Source organism: Macaca nemestrina, chromosome 8 (genome assembly GCF_043159975.1).
Source record: "Macaca nemestrina isolate mMacNem1 chromosome 8, mMacNem.hap1, whole genome shotgun sequence".
NCBI classification, from domain to species: domain Eukaryota; kingdom Metazoa; phylum Chordata; class Mammalia; order Primates; family Cercopithecidae; genus Macaca; species Macaca nemestrina.
Window position 1 is genome coordinate 73,031,136 of NC_092132.1, and position 23,525 is coordinate 73,054,660.

The window sequence follows — 23,525 nt, forward strand, 5'->3', positions numbered from 1 at the left end:
AATTCTACTTTGATAAAACAGTTGGAATAAATTCTACTGTACCTGTATAATGGTTCTGATATGATGACACAGTTCATTGAATAGGATATCTCTGGGTAATTAGATTCCATATTACCAAAGATTCACTCCACAAAAATGAGAACTCTCAGTCATTTCTGCAAGAAATGTAACTTAGTACAACCTTTCTGGAACACAATTTGGCAATGTGCAGTAAGAGTCTTAATAAGTCTTCTGCCCCCATTATTTCCCCTATTAAGACTCCATTCTATGGGAGTAATCCAATATGCAGGCAAAAAGCACTTTACAAAGATTTCTATTCAAGCATTATTATTTATGATAACAAGACATTGAGAATGATTAAAGCATTTATTCTCCAATTGTTGGACCACTAAGAAATGGTACCTCCATTAGATGGGATATTACACAGCCACTGAAAATGGTGTTTTGGAAGCAATTATAATCATATGGGAGAGAGTTTTATGTTGGAATGTGTGGAAAACGTTTTGAAAGACAGATTTTAAAACTTTTTGTTCAGAATAATCTCAATGACATTTATAGGTTTTTGTGGTTGTGTTTTGTGTCTCTATAGTAGTAGTGGCAGTAGTAGTATAATAGGAGGAGGAGGAATAAACTTTAGGGGCATCTGTCCAGGGAACAATGGTTATCTTTCTCTGATAAATGACCCAGCTTCCTTACTGAAGGTTGGGTCTTCAGTAACCATATTATTCTGTGTAACTGTTTCCTTATCACAGTTGATGGGACCAAATGTGAACTCTTGGCACAAGCTTGGGAAAACAGATTGACTCCTCTAGGAACACTGGCTTGTTCTTAATGGAGAAAGAAGGTATAGAGTTGAGACCCATGGGGTGGCTATGTTGGACTATCTATCCCCCAAAGCAAGGAAATCAGGCTGCAAAAAAATAAAGAAATATAGAGCCTCTACTTTCTAAATTTCTGCTTCCTTCTAATTTCTAGTATAACAGTTCAGCTTCCCTTCTGTTCCATGGAATATCCCATGGGCTTTACATAAATTCCCATTTTTGTTTAAATCAGTTCAAAATGGGTTTCTTTTTTTAAAATTTATTTATTATTATTATACTTTAAGTTGTAGGGTACATGTGCATAACGTGCAAGTTTGTTACATATGTATTCTTGTGCCATGTTGGTGTGCTGCACCCATCAACTCATCATTTACATCAGGTATAACTCCCAGTGCAATCCCTCCCCCCTACCCCCTCCCCATGATAGGCCCCGGTGTGTGATGTTCCCCTTCCTGAGTCCAAGTGTTCTCATTGTTCAGTTCCCACCTATGAGTGAGAACATGCGGTGTTTGGTTTTCTGTTCTTGTGATAGTTTGCTAAGAATGATGGTTTCCAGCTGCATCCATGTCCCTACAAAGGACGCAAACTCATCCTTTTTGATGGCTGCATAGTATTCCATGGTGTATATGTGCCACATTTTCTTAATCCAATCTGTCACTGATGGACATTTGGGTTGATTCCAAGTCTTTGCTATTGTGAATAGTGCTGCAATAAACATACGTGTGCATGTGTCTTTATAGCAGCATAATTTATAATCCTTTGGGTATATACCCAGTAATGGGATGGCTGGGTCATATGGTACATCTAGTTCTAGATCCTTGAGGAATCGCCATACTGTTTTCCACAATGGTTGAACTAGTTTACAATCCCACCAACAGTGTAAAAGTGTTCCTATTTCTCCACATCCTCTCCAGCACCTGTTGTTTCCTGACTTTTTAATGATCGCCATTCTAACTGGTGTGAGATGGTATCTCATTGTGGTTTTGATTTGCATTTCTCTGATGGCCAGTGATGATGAGCATTTTTTCATGTGTCTGTTGGCTGTATGAATGTCTTCTTTTGAGAAATGTCTGTTCATATCCTTTGCCCACTTTTTGATGGGGTTGTTTGTTTTTTTCTTGTAAATTTGTTTGAGTTCTTTGTAGGTTCTGGATATTAGCCCTTTGTCAGATGAGTAGATTGCAAAAATTTTCTCCCATTCTGTAGGTTGCCTGTTCACTCTGATGGTAGTTTCTTTTGCTGTGCAGAAGCTCTTTAGTTTAATGAGATCCCATTTGTCAATTTTGGCTTTTGCTGCCGTTGCTTTTGGTGTTTTAGACATGAAGTCTTTGCCCATGCCTATGTCCTGAATGGTACTACCTAGGTTTTCCTCTAGGATTTTTATGGTATTATGTCTAACATTTAAGTCTCTAATCCATCTTGAATTAATTTTCGTATAAGGAGTAAGGAAAGGATCCAGTTTCAGCTTTCTACTTATGGCTAGCCAATTTTCCCAGCACCATTTATTAAATAGGGAATCCTTTCCCCATTTCTTGTTTCTCTCAGGTTTGTCAAAGATCAGATGGCTGTAGATGTGTGGTATTATTTCTGAGGACTCTGTTCTGTTCCATTGGTCTATATCTCTGTTTTGGTACCAGTACCATGCTGTTTTGGTTACTGTAGCCTTGTAGTATAGTTTGAAGTCAGGTAGCGTGATGCCTCCAGCTTTGTTCTTTGACTTAGGATTGTCTTGGAGATGCGGGCTCTTTTTTGGCTCCATATGAACTTTAAAGCAGTTTTTTCCAATTCTGTGAAGAAACTCATTGGTAGCTTGATGGGGATGGCATTGAATCTATAAATAACCTTGGGCAGTATGGCCATTTTCACGATATTGATTCTTCCTATCCATGAGCATGGTATGTTCTTCCATTTGTTTGTGTCCTCTTTTATTTCACTGAGCAGTGGTTTGTAGTTCTCCTTGAAGAGGTCCTTTACATCCCTTGTCAGTTGGATTCCTAGGTATTTTATTCTCCTTGAAGCAATTGTGAATGGAAGTTCATTCCTGATTTGGCTCTCTCTTTGTCTGTTACTGGTGTATAAGAATGCTTGTGATTTTTGCACATTAATTTTGTATCCTGAGACTTTGCTGAAGTTGCTTATCAGCTTAAGGAGATTTTGGGCTGAGATAATGGGGTTTTCTAAATATACAATCATGTCATCTGCAAACAGGGACAATTTGACTTCTTCTTTTCCTAACTGAATACCCTTGATTTCTTTCTCTTGCCTAATTGCCCTAGCCAGAACTTCCAACACTATGTTGAATAGGAGTGGTGAGAGAGGGCATCCCTGTCTTGTGCCAGTTTTCAAAGGGAATTTTTCCAGTTTTTGCCCATTCGGTATGATATTGGCTGTGGGTTTGTCATAAATAGCTCTTATGATTTTGAGGTACGTTCCATCAATACCGAATTTATTGAGTGTTTTTAGCATGAAGGGCTGTTGAATTTTGTCAAAAGCCTTTTCTGCATCTATTGAGATAATCATGTGTTCTTGTCTTTGGTTCTGTTTATATGTTGGATTATGTTTATTGATTTGCATATGTTGAACCAGCCTTGCATCCCAGGGATGAAGCCCACTTGATCATGGTGGATAAGCTTTTTGATGTGTTGCTGAATCCGGTTTGCCAGTATTTTATTGAGGGTTTTTGCATCGATGTTCATCAGGGATATTGGTCTAAAATTCTCTTTTTTTGTTGTGTCTCTGCCAGGCTTTGGTATCAGGATGATGTTGGCCTCATAAAATGAGTTAGGGAGGATTCCCTCTTTTTCTATTGATTGGAATAGTTTCAGAAGGAAAGGTACCAACTCCTCCTTGTACCTCTGGTAGAATTCAGCTGTGAATCCATCTGGTCCTGGACTTTTTTTGGTTGGTAGGCTATTAATTATTGCCTCAATTTCAGAGCCTGTTATTGGTCTATTCAGGGATTCAACTTCTTCCTGGTTTAGTCTTGGAAGAGTGTAAGTGTCCAGGAAATTATCCAATTCTTCTAGATTTTCCAGTTTATTTGCATAGAGGTGTTTATAGTATTCTCTGATGGTAGTTTGTATTTCTGTGGGGTCAGTGGTGATATCCCCTTTATCATTTTTAATTGCGTCGATTTGATTCTTCTCTCTTTTCTTCTTTATTAGTCTTGCTAGTGGTCTGTCAATTTTGTTGATCTTTTCAAAAAACCAACTCCTGGATTCATTGATTTTTTGGAGGGTTTTTTGTGTCTCTATCTCCTTCAGTTCTGCTCTGATCTTAGTTATTTCTTGCCTTCTGCTAGCTTTTGAATGAGTTTGCTCTTGCTTCTCTAGTTCTTTTAATTGTGATGTTAGAGTGTCAATTTTAGATCTTTCCTGCTTTCTCTTGTGGGCATTTAGTGCTATAAATTTCCCTCTACACACTGCTTTAAATGTGTCCCAGAGATTCTGGTATGTTGTATCTTTGTTCTCATTGGTTTCAAAGAACATCTTTATTTCTGCCTTCATTTTGTTATGTACCCAGTAGTCATTCAGGAGCAGGTTGTTCAGTTTCCAGGTAGTTGAGCGGTTTTGATTGAGTTTCTTAGTCCTGAGTTCTAGTTTGATTGCACTGTGGTCTGAGAGACAGTTTGTTACAATTTCTGTTCTTGTACATTTGCTGAGGAGTGCTTTATTTCCAATTACGTGGTCAATTTTGGAGTAAGTACGATGTGGTGCTGAAAAGAATGTATATTCTGTTGATTTGGGGTGGAGAGTTCTATAGATGTCTATTAGGTCTGCTTGCTGCAGAGATGAGTTCAATTCCTGGATATCCTTGTTAACTTTCTGTCTCGTTGATCTGTCTAATGTTGACAGTGGAGTGTTGAAGTCTCCCATTATTATTGTATGGGAGTCTAAGTCTCTTTGTAAGTCTCTAAGGACTTGCTTGATGAATCTGGGTGCTCCTGTATTGGGTGCATATATATTTAGGATAGTTAGCTCTTCCTGTTGAATTGATCCCTTTACCATTATGTAATGGCCTTCTTTGTCTCTTTTGAACTTTGATGGTTTAAAGTCTGTTTTATCAGAGACTAGTATTGCAACCCCCGCTTTTTTTTGTTCTCCATTTGCTTGGTAAATCTTCCTCCATCCCTTTATTTTGAGCCTATGTATGTCTCTGCGTGTGAGATGGGTCTCCTGAATACAGCAGACTGATGGGTCTTGACTCTTTATCCAGTTTGCCAGTCTGTGTCTTTTAATTGGAGCATTTAGTCCATTTACATTTAAGGTTAAGATTGTTATGTGTGAACTTGATCCTGCCATTATGATATTAACTGGTTATTTTGCTCGTTAGTTGATGCAGCTTCTTCCTAGCCTCGATGGTCTTTACATTTTGGCATGTTTTTGCAATGGCTGGTACCAGTTGTTCCTTTCCATGTTTAGTGCTTCCTTCAGGGTCTCTTGTAAGGCAGGCCTAGTGGTGACAAAATCTCTAAGCATTTGCTTATCTGTAAAGGATTTTATTTCTCCCTCACTGATGAAACTTAGTTTGGCTGGATATGAAATTCTGGGTTTAAAATTCTTTTCTTTAAGAATGTTGAATATTGGCCCCCACTCTCTTCTGGCTTTAGAGTTTCTGCCGAGAGATCTGCTGTTAGTCTGATGGGCTTCCCTTTGTGGGTAACCCGACCTTTCTCTCTGGCTGCCCTTAAGATTTTTTCCTTCATTTCAACTTTGGTGAATCTGGCAATTATGTGTCTTGGAGTTGCTCTTCTCGAGGAGTATCTTTGTGGCGTTCTCTGTATTTCCTGGATTTGAATGTTGGCCTGCTCTACTAGGTTGGGGAAGTTCTCCTGGATGATATCCTGAAGAGTGTTTTCCAACTTGGTTCCATTTTCCCCCTCACTTTCAGGCACCCCAATCAGACGTAGATTTGGTCTTTTTACAAAATCCCATACTTCTTGCAGGCTTTGTTCATTTCTTTTTCTTCTTTTTTCTTTTGGTTTCTCTTCTCGCTTCATTTCATTCATTTGATCCTCAATCGCTGATACTCTTTCTTCCAGTTGATCGAGTCGGTTACTGAAGCTTGTGCATTTGTCACGTATTTCTCGTGTCATGGTTTTCATCTCTTTCATTTCGTTTATGACCTTCTCTGCATTAATTACTCTAGCCATCAATTCTTCCACTTTTTTTTTCAAGATTTTTAGTTTCTTTGCACTGGGTATGTAATTCCTCCTTTAGCTCTGAGAAATTTGATGGACTGAAGCCTTCTTCTCTCATCTCGTCAAAGTTATTCTCCGTCCAGCTTTGATCCGTTGCTGGCGATGAGCTGCGCTCCTTTGCCAGGGGAGATGCACTCTTATTTTTTGAATTTCCAGCTTTTCTGCCCTGCTTTTTCCCCATCTTTGTGGTTTTATCTGCCTCTGGTCTTTGATGATGGTGATGTACTGACGGGGTTTTGGTGTAGGTGTCCTTCCTGTTTGATAGTTTTCCTTCTAACAGTCAGGACCCTCAGCTGTAGGTCTGTTGGAGATTGCTTGAGGTCCACTCCAGACCCTGTTTGCCTGGGTATCAGCAGCAGAGGCTGCAGAAGATAGAATATTTCTGAACAGCGAGTGTACCTGTCTGATTCTTGCTTTGGAAGCTTCCTCTCAGGGGTGTACTCCACCCTGTGAGGTGTGGGGTGTCAGACTGCCCCTAGTGGGGGATGTCTCCTAGTTAGGCTACTCAGGGGTCAGGGACCCACTTGAGCAGGGAGTCTGTCCCTTCTCAGATCTCAACCTCCGTGTTGGGAGATCCACTGCTCTCTTCAAAGCTGTCAGACAGAGTCCTTTGCGTCTGCAGAGGTTTCGGCTGTGTTTGTTATTGCCCTGTCCCCAGAGGTGGAGTCTACAGAGACAGGCAGGTTTCCTTGAGCTGCTGTGAGCTCCACCCACTTGGAGCTTCCCAGCAGCTTTGTTTACCTACTTAAGCCTCAGCAATGGCGGGCGCCCCTCCCCCAGCCTCACTGCTGCCTTGCCGGTAGATCACAGACTGCTGTGCTAGCAATGAGGGAGGCTCCGTGGGTGTGGGACCCTCCCGGCCAGGTGTGGGATATGATCTCCTGGTGTGCCTGTTTGCTTAAAGCGCAGTATTGGGGTGGGAGTTATCCAATTTTCCAGGTGTTGTGTGTCTCAGTTCCCCTGGCTAGGAAAAGGGATTCCCTTCCCCCTTGAGCTTCCCAGGTGAGGCAATGCCTCGCCCTGCTTCAGCTCTCGCTGGTCGGGCTGCAGCAGCTGACCAGCACCGATCGTCCGGCACTCCCCAGTGAGATGAAGCCAGTACCTCAGTTGAAAATGCAGAAATCACCGGTCTTCTGTGTCGCTCGCGCTGGGAGTTGGAGACTGGAGCTGTTCCTATTTGGCCATCTTGCTCCGCCCCTCCAAAATGGGTTTCTATCATTAGCAGCCAATTGAATATGTGATAAACAAATATACACAGAAAACAAAGTAGCAAGATCTTTTCCAAACGCTAATGATGGTAAGAAATCACATATAACTTTTATTATCTTCTTTTTATTTTTCTGAATATTTAGTTTTCTAAAGGGAGTAGTACCATTCCCATAATTAAAAAAATAAAGGCATTATAAGAGAAGAAAATATTGTTTAAAAGCATGTTTTTTCCTCTTACAATAGAAAGAGCTTCATTACAAATTATGCTACTCAGATATCCTCAAATACAACTGTATTTCCTGTGGTAGAGAATGAAATTTACCTTTTAAACATCCCAGAGTGAGAAAATTGGTACAGTTCTCATACAGGTTTGATGGGGCTTCAAGTTCATCAAATCCAAGGTCTAGAGATGGGCCCTGTTGTGCTGAAGAGAGAGAATACCTTTATTTTTTCTTTTTTTTTTTTTTTTTTTGCCATTTTTGTTATTTATTTATTTTTTTGTTTTGCCAATGATTGCTTTGTGAGTAGGCATGTGATGCAGTGTGAGCCAACGAGATTAAAATTGCAGCTTCTAGCAACGTGATTTGCTACTCTTCCTGAATAACTTCAAGAAGCAACACTCTCTCTCTTTGTAGGGAATTTGTCTTATATTGAGAGGATACCTAAGCAGCTGCCACCATCTTACTCCCTACCCAAAGATAAACCCTACAGCTGGAGGAGAGGAAAGGTATGAGAACTGCAGGCCTGTTGAGCTGATGTTGCTTATTTAATCAATCCTGAAGCCCACCTCACCTTTGGACTTCCAGTTAAGTAAGCCAATAACTTGCATTGTGGTTTAGCTAGTTTGGATTGGCCTTCTGTCTTTGGAGCTAAAGGTTCACGACATACCTCTGAATTTAGAGATATTACCATATGCTATGGTGTGAATATGGCTTGTTTTGTCCTTCCAAGTCTCATGCTGAAATTTGATTTCCAGTGTTGGAAGTGGGGCCTGGTGGGAGTTGTTTGGAGAGTGGGCATGCTTGTTTTGTTCTAGTTCTGAGGGAGAATCGCTTTCAACTTTTCCCCACTCAGCATTATATTTGCTGTGGTTTGTTGTACATGGCTTTTATTTTTTTGAGGTATGTTTCTTCAATGCCTGGTTTATAGAGGGTTTGTATCAACAAGAGCTGCTGGATTCTATTAAACGCTCTTTTTGCATCTATTGAGATGATCATATGGTTTTTGTTTCTAAATATCTTATGTGTTGAATCATATTTATTGATTTACATATTTTGAACCATCCTTGCATCCCTGGAATAAAGTCCACTTGATTTTGGTGTATTATATTCTTGATGCACTGTCAGATCCAGTTTCCTAGTATTTTGTTGAGGTTTTTTGCATCTACTCAGGGATACTGGCCTGTAGTTTTCTTTTTTTGTTTGTTGTGTCTTTACTTTGCTTTGGTATCCATGTAATATTGGCTTCATAGAATGAGTTAGGGAGGAACCTCTCTTTCCTATTTTTTTAGAATAGTTTCCATAGGATTGGTGCCCATTCTTCTTTGTATGTCTGATAGAATTCAGCAGTGAATCCATCTTATCCTAGGGCTTTTTTTTGTTGGAAAATTTTTTAAATGACTGATTCAATTGTGCTACTCATTTTTGGTCTGGTAAGAATTTCTATTTCTTCTTGGTTCAATTTTGGGAGATTCTATGTTTCCCGGAATTTATCTATTTCCTCTAGGCTTTATAGTATGTGTGTGTACAGATGCTCACAATAGTCTCTAATAAACTTTTGTATTTCTGGTATCAGTTGTTACGTCATCTGATTGTGCTTATTTGAATCCTCTATCTTTATTTCTTGGTCCATCTAGCTAGTGGTCTATGAATTTCATCTTTTCAAAGAACCAACTTTTTATTTCATTGATCTTTTTTACTGTTTTCTTTCATCTCAAGTTTATTTACTTCTACTCTGACTTTTGTTATTTCTTTTCTTCTGCTAGCTTTATTTTTTGTTTGTTCTGTGTTTCCAATTCTTTGCGGTATGACATTAGGTTGTTAATTTGAGATCTTTCTATCTTTTTTTAATGTAGGCATTTAATGTTATAAACTTCCATTTTAGCACTGCTTTTTCTGTGTCCCAGTGGTTTTGGTATGTTGTGGCTCCATGTTCATTTGTTCCAAATTTTTCCCCTAATTTTATTCTTTGTTCAAAGATTGTTCAGAAACAAGTTGCTCAATTTAGATGTATTTATATAGTTTTGAGAGTTTCTCTTGGTATTGATTTCTAGTTTTATTTCACTGTGGTCCAAGGATATGCTTACTATGATTCTGATTTTTAGAAACTTATTGAGACTTGTCTTGTGGCATAGAATATAGCAAAATTTCAAAAATGTTTAATGCACACATGAGAAGAATATATATTCTATGGCTGTAGGGTAGAATGTTCTGTAAATGGCTGTCAGATTCATTTGGTCTAGAGTCTAATTAAAGTCCAAAGTTTCTTTGTTAATTTTTTTGCCTTGATGTTCTATTGTGTTTTTGGTGGAGTTATAGAAGTTCCCTACTAGTGTTGGATTTCTTTCTATCTATTTTCTTAGATCTACTAGTATTTGTTTTACGAATCTGGATGCTCCAGTGTTGGGTGCATATATATTTATGATTGTTGCATCTTATTGAATTGATTCCTTTATCATTTTACAACAACTTCTTCATCTTTTTATTTTTACTGTCATTGACTTAAAGTCTGTTTTATCTTATATAAGTATAGCTACTTCTGCTTACTTTTGTTTTTTGTGTGAAATATCTTTTTCCACCTCTTTGAGTATAAATGTCTTTGCCGGGTGGGCTTCTTGTAGGAAACATATGTTTGGATCTGGTATTCTTGTCCATTCTGCCAGTATATATCTTTTAAGTGGAGCATTTATTTCACTTATGTTCAAGGTTAATATTAATATTAATATTAACGTGAAGGTTTGTTCCTGTTGTGATGTTAATTGTTACCTGGTTGCTTTGTAGTCTCAATTGTGTGGTTGCTTTATACGATCTATGAGTTTTATAGTTTCGTGTCTTTTTATGACAGCAAGTATCACACTTCTGTTTCCATGTTTAGAATTCCTGTGAGCATTTTTAATAGGGCTGGTCTAGTGGTGACAAATTACCTTAGCATCTTGTCTAGAAAATACTTTATTTATCTTTCATTTATGAAACTTAGTTTAGCAGGATATAAAATCTTGGCTGGTTGTATTTTTATTTAAGAAGACTTAAAATAGCACCCCAGTGCCTCCTGACTTGTAAGATTTCTACTGAGAATTCCTCTGTTAGTTTAATTGAATTTTCTTTTTGGGCGACTTGATGCTTCTCTCTTGTTTCTTTTAGGATATTTTTCCTTCACATTGACTTTAAATAGTCTAATGACTGTATGCCTTGGTGACGTTAGTATTGCAAAGTATCTTCCAGATGTTCTATGTGCTTCTTGTATCTGGATATCTACATCTCCAGGAAGACCAGGGAATTTTTTTAAAATTATTCCCTCAAATAACTTTTCTAAAGTTTTTATTTTTTTCTTCTTCCTCAGAATGCCTGTAACCCATAAGTTTGGTTCCTTTACATAATCTTATCTTTCTTGAAGGCTTTGTTCATTTAAATTTTTTTTCTTTTTTTATCTGACTTGGTTAATTCTAAATACTTGTCCTCAAGCTCTAAAATTCTTTCTTCTGCTTGGTCTAGTCTACTGTTAAAGATTTTACCTATATTTTGTTATTTCTTCAGCAAATTTTTCATTTCAAAAAATTCTTCTTTATAAAATATCCCTTTAGAAAATGTTTTATTTATAATTTGAATTATTTTTCTTATTTCATTGTATTGGCTTTCAACAATCTGTTGAGTCTCATTGATCTTCCTTCAAATTCATATTTTGAATTAGCTTTTATTCAGAATTTTCATTTTGGTTAGGAGTCATTGCTAGAGAGGTAGTATGTGATCCTTTGAAGGTGTTGCTACAGTCTGGTTTTTCATGGTGCCAGGGACCTTGTGCCCCATTTTGTTTTCATCTGGAAAATCTGTCACTTCTTATTTTTGAATTTACTTTCATTTGGATGGGACTTTAATTTTTAGCTCTTGAGAGTTTGACTGTAGCATATGTTGGGGACAGTCTTTTGACTTCGCTTCTTTGTGCTTTTAGGAGGCCAAGGTTCTGCATGAATTTTTTGGTTATAGATAACCTTATTGCAGTGGTTTTCATAAGTACTGGTTGTTTGTAGGTGGTAACAGTGGTGCACTGGGTGTGTGTTTGGGCTCACTGCCATCAGCGGAAACAGAAAAGTGGAGGTCTAGGCAGCTTGTTTCACTCCCCAGTGCTGCACAATTCTGTGCAGGAATTGGAATGGGTTATGCAGTTCCCCTTATTGGCCAGTAGCTGTCTCACTTTTGTTGATAAAGACTAGTTGAGTGCTGCATGATAGTGTCAGCAAAGTTGTGGGAGTCTATGCATGTTGACCTCCCAGCCAGTAGGTGGTGCTTGCAGAAGATACGCAGCTGCAGTGGTGGCAGTGGGATTTTTTTCTTAGCTTTTACTAACCAGGAGAAGTACTAATGTTTCTCCAGTGATGGGCGGGCTGTGGAAATCTCAGGGCTACTCATCCTTGTGCTTTGCTTCCAAGGTGATTGTAGGGGCCAAAGCTGGGCTGGGTGGGTCAGTGGAGGTGTAACTAGGCTATCCATGGCAAGCATAAGTGCTGACCCCAGTGGGGATTAGGGGTTAGCTCTCAAGCCACTGGGGCAATCTTCCAGGGAGGGATGAAAGTACTTTTCCTGGGCCACAGTACCTATGTGGGGGAAGAGGGTTTGCCAGAATCTGCAGCCTAGCAAGTGGCACTGGGACCCACCCAGCTTCCACACCCCAACCTGAAGGTTCTCTCTTCAGTGTCCAGCCAGCAGAAGCAGGACAGAATGGTGAGGCCAGAACCGAGCAGTCTGCAGTCAGTTTGTCAAGCCATGGAACTCTCTTGTAGCTAGGATCACAAAGGCCCACGGTAAGAATGTGAGTCCCCAGCGTCCTCCACTTATTTATTCTCTGGGTGCAGGTCCAGTGCCCACTACTGGTGATCCCAGGCTAGGAGCCCCATTTTTTCCTTCTTTATCCTCAGCGTCTCCCATCACCTCTCTGTTGAATCCCAGTTTTCTCTCTCAGAAAATCTATTTGAAGTGTGAATATTTATTCAATATTTTGGTTATTCTCCATGGAAGAGGCACACCCTCACTGCATCTCATCAGCTGTCTTGAGCCTTCCCCTATATAAACAATCTTGATGGATTAGCACATAAAATATTAGTGTTTGAGGACATGGATAATATGTATAACAGTAACAAAGTGGAATAGATCCATGGACTATAATCCTTGACATTTTGTAGCTTCTAGCCAAAGAGAGCATGATAGCCAATAATTACATATTATAACTACATATAATATGTTAATTATAATTTTATAACATAATACATTATATTTATAATTATATATACTGTAATTGTAAGCAAACAAAATTTTTATCTAAAGATTGTAGAAAGGGAATAATTAGGTAGGGCTGACTTTGTGGCATTTGAACTGTGCAATCACATAGGCATCTGAACTCAGACTCTGATGGGTATAATGCTCTTCTCTTGCCATCTTGAAATTCTGAATTTTTGAACATGACACTCTGCATGTTCATCTTGCACTGGGCCTCACAAATTATAGATCCAGTCTTTTCTTGATCTAGTTCTGAAATATATATGTAATCTGATATATATATATATGTATATATACATACAGACATACATACACATGCACACACATATAACATAAATGGACATGATTTTTCTACATAAAATCATGTGATTAGCCCCCTTGGCTTTTGATTTTATTTTTTACTTGTGGTGTCACATTTTCATTAATTCACCTATCATCTCTTTCTTATTCTCCTTTATGATCAACTATGATATATTTATATACAATGTTGTTTATGATTATGATTGTAGACAAGTTGGTCATGGTCTTAGGCAATTTGTTTTAGGTTTACCTCAGTTAACAGGTATATATTTTCTTCTTAACATAGTGAATGAAAAATCACAAACAAGAAAATCTCCCAGCAAAATATAACAACATAAATAAAAGCCTTGCATCTTCTGGGAAAATAGTGTAAGTGTCAAGGGGTAAGAAATTTATCTATCCTTTTACATAACCATCTACACATCCATTCATTCACCAATTTATTAATTTATTCATGTAGCATACATCTACTAATAAATACTTATCATGTAAGAACGTGGGATTCAAGAACGAAATGAGTACATGTGTTCCCTGTATCTGGAATGACTCACGGTACAACACAGGGAAGTTGATATATGCTACATGCAAAACGATGCAATGCAATCAAGCATTACATAATGTTAATTAATTCAATGTCAAGTGCATATTTTGTCTTAAAAGTCCCTAATAGTTACCCAAACATTATTAATTCACTGTAGCTGTCTTTCTCCATAGGGCTCAAGGAGCTATCACTGAAGTCATCCATGTGGAATACAATGCAGAGAAGTGAGGATGTTCTTTCCTGAGTAGATTCATAAAAACATTTACAGGGAAGAATCCCTTTTGCTGAGTCTTGCAGGGCAACTGACTGACAGGGTATCCTGTGTGGAACTGGAAGGCAGGAGACAGTTTTCACAGAAGAAACAGCATTTGCAAGGGCCTGGAAGAAGGTAGAATTTTGCATGTTCTGCATCAACCATCCTGGGGTGGCCTTGAGTTTGGTACAATTTTCTTCTGCACAAAGAGAAATGCCTGGAGGGAGGTGTAAACTCCAGAGTTTGATTTCATTGGTAGAGACTTGAACCATCTTAGCTATCTAATCTGCAAAACAAACATACAAAAATAAATATATTTCAATGCAAATGTGGTTGATGGATAGCACTACCATTTCATCTGAAACACATTGATTGTGTAATCCAAGTATTCTTCTCCCTAGAATCCCCTAATCCTTTAGAATTATGGATTAACTTAATTTTGCAATTTTTAAATTAATGTGTTTCAAATATTATTCCACCTGTAGTGAGAAACTCAACATCGTCTGCTACCTTCTAACATACACCTAAAGCACACACTTGCACACACTTTCAGAGATACACATCACAATCTCAAATCCAGGAATTTTTAGAGGATTACCTTACTCCTGTCATTTCTTGCTTTAATTTTTCTTTTTCCACTTAAGTTTCAGCCTCCCCTGTGTTTTTCTTCCTGCCTGTGGCTGGTTTCTTGTCTCCCCCAAGATGACCTTAATGTGCACTACAGACCATTTTACTTTTGTGTTCACTAAACAACCTCAAACACAGGATTGTTTTATGTAGCAGAGTTATTAAAGTCTTGTAGATATCTGAGGCAGTTAAATGACAGTATCGCCAAAAAACTAGAAAGCAAATAATAGCATCTTTGTTCCTTAAAATCCTTTATCAAACCCACCACCGCTCATTTCCCATGGCTGTCTTTCTCTCCAGGCTCCTTGCCTACCATTAGTTTGTTTTGCCCCTCTCCCCTCTCCTTTTTCATTGATTTCACCTTCTCTCTTCCGAGAAGCATTGACAATTTCAAGACTCTATTTGATTATGCAAAGAAGTGCAGATCTACACACTGGCCATGCACATCTAAAGGTGATATGATTAGATGAAGAAAATTTCCAAACAAATTTACACAGGGTCTCTGTCATTAACTTATCAGGATTTGTAATTTTACTCTTTCCACAAGCACCAACAAACTCTGTAAGTAAAATCAGAAGTGCAGGAATTAATTTTCTTAGTGATATAACTCATGCAACTCCCCACAGAGAACATAAATAATATGCTCAATCTGAGTGGGAGTAGCATCTTTGCCTTCTCACTCTGGTTGGAGAGCAAGGAGGTGCTCTTGCTAATGGGGAATAGAATTGGGATTAGCCTGTTACTCTGTAGTTTTAGGATTTGACTTGTTTGCCAATCAATAACCATGAAAGACATTCATGAAAATAATATTTGGGCACTTATAAAGCAGACAGACAGAAACAATCCTACATTCTGAAGAAATAAGTATAAATACAAATTAAAAAAACACATATATAGGCAGTCAGGAAGAAGAATAAAGAAAGAACTTTTGTGATTGAGAACTAGAGATAAAAAACGGACTAGAACTTGGTCATTAAGAAGTAAAAAATAATAACGCACACTGTGTAGAATGCTATTTTTAAAAGTATGCCCAAGATAATGAAGTAGACCTATGCCATGTATGTAATGATTTGATGGCATGGCTGCACATATTGTGTACTATGGTAAACAAATTTTGCATGCAGCAGGGTAACAGTTTCTATTTCTGATTTGCTTTAATATACAGAAGAAATTGGTTTAAACAATTCATAGGCACAGGGTCTTGTATAACTATCTCCATCGCTGGACTTACCACATTATCATTATCTGTTAAAGTGGTTATTTTCTTATGAAATTATAAGTGCCTTCATGTTAGAAACTGTATCTAACTTATCTCCCTAGCCCTGATGTATAGCACAGTTTTTATCACATAGTAGATGTTCAATAAATGTTTGTTAAATGAAACAATGAATAAATGACCAGTGTTTAAAATAAATCAAGATAGGTCTAATGGGAATTTAGTGGAGCAGCCCAATAAAAGTCAGACAGCATTCAGAAAAAAACCTATTCTTATAATCACATTCAGGAATACGTTTGTACTCGTTTTAGACTAAGTATTAGATTGCACAGCCTTATCCAACCTGATTGCAATTCCATTCCTTTAAATGAAATAATGCCTATATCACAGATTGATGATAAAGCCTCAAAAAACATGGTTACATATGCTATTGATTTATTAAAAATAGAAGTATGGTTTCCCTCTGCTCTCTATTTCCTTGAATGGTAATAACAGACCAGCAAAGAGAAACAATGAGAAGTATTACCCAGTTCTGCTAGGGTCAAAGAGCTTTCATCTTGAATTCTGATCAGGTTTAGAGTTTCAGGGGACTTCTAGAGCATAGTTGAAGTCAGCTTATAGACACGTGGATTGCTTTCTTAGACACACATCTCTTAAAATTATATATTTGCAGTCTGAACTTGACATTTTAGCTTGGTCACTCTTCACACCCTCCCATTCCAAACTGCTTAGATTAAAATGTCCATACCTATGAGGATGGCAAACAGAAGAACACGGGTTTTTTTGTTTTTTTTTTTTAATTTTTTTATTTTTTATTATTATTATACTTTAAGTTCTGGGGTACATGTGCGTAATGTGCAGGTTTGTTACATATGTATACTTGTGCCATGTTGCTGTGCTGCACCCATCAACTCGTCAGCACCCATCAACTCCTCATTTACATCAGGTGTAACTCCCAATGCAATCCCTCCCCCCTCCCCCCTCCCCACGATAGGCCTCGGTGTGTGATGTTCCCCTTCCCGAGTCCAAGTGATCTCATTGTTCAGTTCCCACCTATGAGTGAGAACATGCAGTGTTTAGTTTTCTGTTCTTGTGATAGTTTGCTAAGAATGATGGTTTCCAGCTGCATCCATGTCCCTACAAAGGACACAAACTCATCCTTTTTTATGGCTGCATAGTATTCCATGGTGTATATGTGCCACATTTTCTTAATCCAGTCAGAGTGAACAGGCAACCTACAGAATGGGAGAACATTTTTGCAATCTACTCATCTGACAAAGGGCTAATATCCAGAACCTACAAAGAACTCAAACAAATTTACAAGAAAAAAACAAACAACCCCATCAAAAAGTGGGCAAAGGATATGAACAGACATTTCTCAAAAGAAGACATTCATACAGCCAACAGACACATGAAAAAATGCTCATCATCACTGGCCATCAGAGAAATGCAAAGCAGAACACGTTTTAATCAATGAAGGACTCTTAACCACATTTTAAGGTAAAAAGCTTGCTTTGAAAACACCTATTTTAAATGTAGAATTCTGATTTGCTGGGCTCAGCCTCCAGGAATTGGGTTGATAATAGCCAGTCTGTAGAGCCACTGATGTATGTGCTTGAAGACTGAGCACCTTACATTAAATATGGGGCTCCAAGGAAAAGTGGAGCCCAGTCAGGATGGAGACACTAACCTCACTGCAGTAGACATTTTATGTCAGTTTCACCTAGGACAGAAGGCCTGGTTAACCACCAGGCTTACAGAAGGATGCCAGCCAAAGGCATTATGATAAACTAAGCCTTTTAGAAATGGAACAAAGCAGTTCAGAAATTGTATCCCTCTAAATATTATCAAATTAATATAATCAAACCTGTTCTCATTAATTGAGGGAGGAAAATGTATGCTGAGATGGTTGGGAGCACTGACTATGCAGTTAGACTTTCCAGGTTTACATTGTGGCTCCTCCTGCTGTTAACTTGGGGCAAGTTATTTAGCCTCTTTGCACCTCAGCTTTCTCATGTTTAAAATGGGATACCTTAATTCTGGTGTTTGGGATAGAATAAAACTGAGATAATATTTGCATAGCACATAATACTTACCTTGCTCAGATTATGTGCTCAATAAATTTATACATGTGTGTATGTATGGATGAATGGATGGATATTTAGATAGAGAATATAAAAATAGAAAGAGACATGGATATAGATGTAGATATTTAGTTAAGATTTATGTAAACCTCTCAGGCTATAGATATAGCATTGTTAAATTTCTTCAATATTTAATTACTGTACTTGGTACTACATATGCTATTTCTCCACGTAATAGAGCTAAGTTAAGAAGCATCTTCAATGGAACATAAAGCCTGTAATTGAGATACAGCTTCCCCGTTTACTCATTTTATGAGAATTTGAGTAAGCCACTTAAGACTTCTGAGTTTCATTTTCTTTAACAATTAAACAGGTATGATAATGCCTATCTTACAATGTTGTTGGGGAGGCTTAATTTAATGAAATTATCAATTGATATGTTCTAAGCTTATATGAAGTTTGTTATAAATATTTATTTGGTGAATGTACCTTGCAACAAATGCAAAAGTTAGATAAAAATATCATTCACTTCCTTCAACTTTCAAATAATTTTTTTTGCAGCTTAGTAGACACACTTCTGATGAGATTTACAAAGAGTAGTATACTAACCTGGCACAAAGAAGTAGCCTCTGACTTTTCATTCATAAATCTTTAGAAAGTTTACTAGGGTTTTCTTATAGCTAAATATATTAATTCATCCAAAAATACCTATGGACTGTCCACAATGTGCCAGGCACTGTTCTAAGGAGCTTGAGATACACCAGTGAATATGATGCTCATGAAGCCCACATTCGGAGTGAGAGAGGCAACGGACTAGAAACATGGGAAAATATGGTAGTCTCCCCTTATCCTTATCATTGCGAATATGTTCCAAGACACCCAGTGGATGCCTGAAACTGCAGATAGTACCAAATCACATATACACTATGTTTTTTTTTTATATATATACATACAGTATTAGTCTGTTTTGACACTGCTATAAAGAACTACCTGATACTGGATAATTTATAAGGAAAAGAGGTTTAATTGACTCACAGTTCAGCACGACTTGGAACGCCTCAGGAAACTTCCAATCATGGTAGAAGGCAAAGGGGAAGTGAGCACATCTTCACATGTCAGAGCAGGAAAGAGAGCAAGAGAAGGGAACTGCCACACACTTTAAAAAATTTATTTCCATACATTTTTGGGGAACAGGTGGTGTTTGGTAATATAAGTAGTGGTTTCGGAGATTTTGTTGCACCCATCACCTGAGCAGTATACACTGCACCCAATTTGTAGTCTTTTATCCTTCACCCCTTCCCACACTTTCCCCGAGTCCGCAAAGTCCAATGTTTCATTCTTATGCCTTAGAATCCTCATGGCTTAGCTCCCACTTATAAGTGAGAACATACGATATTTGGTTTTCCATTCCTGAGTTACTTCACTTAGAATAATAGTGTCCAATCTCATCCAGGTTGCTGTGAATGCCATTAATTCATTCCTTTTTATGGCTGAGTAGTATTCTATTGTGTATGTGTGTGTGTGTATATATATATAAAAACAGTTTTAAACATATATATATATAAAAACAGTTTTGAACATATATATATATAACAGTTTCTTTATCCACTCATTGACAGGCATTTGGGTTGATTCCACATTTTTGCAATTGTGAATTGTGCTGCTATAAACATGCTTGTGCAAGTACTTTTTCATATAATGACTTCTTTTCCTCTGGGTAGATACAGGATAGTGGGATTGCTGGATCAAATGGTAGTTCTACTTTTAGTTCTTTAAGGAATCTTCCTACTGTTTTCCACAGTAATTGTACCAGTTTACATTCCCACCAGCAGTGTAGAAGTGTTCCCTTTTCACTACACCCAAGCCAACATCTATTATTTTTTGATTTTTTGATTATGGAAATTCTTGTAGGAGTAAGGTGGTATCACATTGTGGTTTGGATTTGTATTTCTCTGATCACTGGTAATGTTGAGCATTTTTTCATATGTTTGTTGGCCACTTCTATATCTCCTTTGAGAATTGTCTATTCATGTCCTTAGCCTACTTTTTGATGGGATTGTTTATTTTTTTCTTGCTAATTTGTTTCAGTTTGTTGTAGATTCTGGATATTCGTCCCTTGTCAGATGTATAGATTGTGAAGATTTTCTCCCACTCTGTGAGCTGACTGTTCCTTTTGCCCTGCAAAAGCTCTTTAGTCCCTTTAAAACCATCAGATTTTGTGAGAACTACTCATGAGACAGCACTAGGGGGATGGTGTTAAACAATTAGAAACCTCCCTCATGATCCAATCACCTCCCACCGGGGCCCACCATCAACACATGGGGATTACAATTCGAGATGAGATTTGGGTGGGGACACAGAGCCAAAGTATATCACATACACACCTATGATAAAGTATTTTTTTTTTTTGGCTTTTTTTCTTTTCTTTTCTTTTCTTATTTTTTTTTTTTTTTTTTTGAGACAGAAAAAAAAAAAGTTCTAGGATTACAGGCGTGAGCCACCACACCAGGTCTGATAAAGTTTAATTTATAGGTTAGGCATGGTAGGAGCTTAACAACAATAGCTAATAATACAGTAGAACAATTATAACAATATATTATAATAAAAGTTATGTGAGTATGGTTTCTGTCTCTGTGTCTCTCAAAATATCGTATTGTACTGTACTCACTCTTCTTCTTGTAATCCGTTGATCTGATAACTGAAACACCTACTAAGTGCTAAGGGGCAGGCAGGGCATACAGCGTGGAAATGCTAGACGAAGGAAGATTCCTGTCCTGGGCAGGACGGAAAGGGATGGTGTGAGATTTCATCATGCTACTCAGAATGGCACCCAATTTGAAACTTATGAATTGTTTATTCTTGGAGTGTCCTATTTAATATTTTCAGACCACAGTTGACTGCAGGTAACGGAAACTGCAAAATGAGAAATTGTGGATAAAAAGGGACTACTGTAGTCAATTACATTGTCTTTAGAAAGTAGTAAATACTTGTGGAAGAAAGGAAAAGCAGAGCACAATAAGAGGGATGGGAATGTGAGGTTAGGTTGCAACTTAAATAAGTGGTCAGGGTGGGCCTCATTGAGAAGGTGAAATATGAACAAAACCTTGAGGGAAGAGAAGGAGTTAAATAAGGGGATATCTAGGACATGAATGTCTGAGTCAGAGGCACAAGCCGGAACAAAGGCCCTGTGATAAGAGGGTGCCTGGGTCTTCCAAACAAGGCAAGAGAAGTAAATGAGAGATAGAGAACTGTAGGAGAGAAGACTCTAGACACAATGGAGAACCTGACCACCTGATGGGAACTTGTGTGGCCTTACAAGGATTTTTTTTTTACTCTGAGTGAAGAGGGTGTCCATTACAGGGTTTGGAGCACTGGGATGACCTAATCTGACATATGTATTAAAAGGACCACACTGACCGCTACGTGGGTTTATAGGTGGGTAAAACACGGAGAAGGGAGACTAGTTAGGAGCTACTGCAGTTATCTCAGTAGAAGAAGATGCTGGCTTGGACCAGGCTGGTAGCAGGGGAGATAAGAAGCACTGCTGGCATTCCAGGGTCCTTTCAAAAGCCAGTGTCTCCAGTGCACTTGATTTTCTTTCCTTTTTTCTATCCAAACTCATGACTCCAACATCTTTTTAAAATCAAATGCACAGTCTTATTATTATTATTTTTGAGACAGGGTCTCACTCTGTACCCCAAGCTGGAGTGCAGTGGTGCAATCTTGGCTCACTGCAGGCTCAGTCTCTCAAAGTGCTGGGAGTACAGGTGTGCATTACACTCTTACGGGATCATTCCCACTAGTGCACAAACATATTGCTATTTTTTTATAACTTAGAAAATAAATCCCCCCTTGACCTTGCTTATCACCTAGCTGCTACATTTCTTTGCCTTTCTGTGCTGTAAACTTCTCAAAAAATCTATCATTTCTGACTGATCTCTTATAAATCCACTCCAGATATAAACCCTTTGTTCTAAATATGCCACCAAATTCGCTCTTGCCATGGTCATCACTATAAGATCAAACAATGAATTTTTAGTCTTATCTAAGTTGACTATCATTTTTTTTCTGGGGTGTGTTATTGTTAACTTGTTAAGCCAGAAGCTACCTTTTCCAGAATTCTCATCTCCATTCGCTTCTAGGTTAGAGTTCATCAAAAGGGGAAGATTATGGTCATTACCTTCAGGAAGTGGTTGCTCTGAGATGTGGGGATAAATTCACACAGCTTGCTCTTGCTCTCCTCTACTCTGTGTCTAGCTGATCTTCCTGGCTGCTGGCATTCCTGGCCAGAAGAGACTTCAATAAGGGGGGCAATAGCTTCTTGTAGACCTCTCTAGAAGCTCCTCTTTGTTTGTCTCATTTTGCCTGTAGAGCCCACTTGAAGTTCATGGTCATGAATTAAAGAGAGAATCTATCTCCATAATAACAAAACTGAGATGGAAGCATCTTTCACGAAATGCCCATCCATCATCCAGTTTTCTCTGAGATATTGGGACACAGTGCAGTGGAATGAGTGTGGGCCTTGGGAAAGCATTGTGCCAATTCTTATGATGATGTTTGAGGAAAAACCAGTATTTCCATCCCAGATGTTTAAATGGTTGAAGTACTCCAGATCTTGTGACCACTTAAGGGCTGTGAGCTGAAGTGGAAGGGTCTTCTGGGTGGGGAGTGCACAGAAATGATAGCGCCCACTGCGGATTAGTAGCCGGCCTGAGAGATTCTCATCTGTGAGTGCGGAGAGTGTTTAGAGGTCCCCTTCTGGGGGCCCTAACACTTCTAGTACACTCCTAGTACACTCCTGGGGATGTAAGCTGCTCTGGGGGGAATCACTGGATTGTTTTTGGTATCCCCATATGTCATCCTGGACCAGTGAATTCTCAGAAACACCTTCAGACCTTTAGGCTGCTTTATGTGAGCAGCTGGAGCAGGCTCCCAAGGTGGAGGGGCTGTGAGTGCCGCTCCAGCTCCTGAGTCACTGCTGATGCTCCCTAGAACCTAAGTTTTGAAACACTAGAAATTCAGAGCTAGAAATGTGGATTCTAGTCCTGACTTGCTCCTAAAATACCACTATCTGCCTTCACCAGTTTGGAGTAATGAGTTTCCCAAAAAGCACTTTGAAAGTATCCATGAGAACAGTGCACCATCCATAAATTGAGGGAGCATTAATACAAAAGGCTTAAAATTCCATTAAGAATCCCCTGAGTCACTCATCTTCCTCCCTTCTTTTAGTCTTCATTGTGCAACTTTGGCTCAGTGGGTTTTCTAAATTGTTCTGTTAATTTTAGCTGTTTCCAGATAGATAGCCATACTCTAGGTGAATCATGAGGAAAATTGAGGATAAGAGCAAATAGCACAGTGCTCTATCAGGAGCTACTTAATCAGCTCTTTAAAGATAGACAGGGTACCTCTTCATTACATGGGTGTTTCTGAATAATGCAGAATGTGTGTGTGTGTGTGTGTGTGTGTGTGTGTATTTGTACAGTTGTTTCTCAGTATCTGTGGGCAATTTATTTCAGAACCCCCAGCAGATACCAAAAAATCTATGTGTGTTCAATTCCCTTATATAAAATGGTATACTATTTGCATATAACCTACAAACATCCTCCTGTATATGTCATATCATCTCTATATCTTATAACACCTAATACAATGTAAATGCTATATAAATAGTTGTTATACTGTATTGTTTATTGGATAATGACAAAAAAAGCCCGTACATATTCAGTACAGACAGAACCATCCTTTTAAATTAATATTTTCCATCTGCAGTTGTTTGAATCCACAGATT

General features: G+C 38.3%; 1 long non-coding RNA gene across 2 annotated transcripts in view; it reads left to right on the forward strand.

Annotated features, from left to right (window-relative positions):
- The window catches only part of LOC105483592 (uncharacterized), an 80,451-nt gene extending 66,515 nt beyond the window's left edge, over positions 1 to 13,936 (forward strand). The window contains exon 7 of one of the 2 annotated variants that reach the window (XR_011606949.1): positions 13,731 to 13,936. This is a non-coding gene — a long non-coding RNA (uncharacterized lncRNA). Of the gene's footprint in view, positions 1 to 7,865; positions 8,102 to 13,730 lie in introns of those variants that run through there. The other variant, XR_011606950.1, reaches the window with a different exon arrangement.
- Positions 13,937 to 23,525: the final 9,589 nt, after the last annotated feature.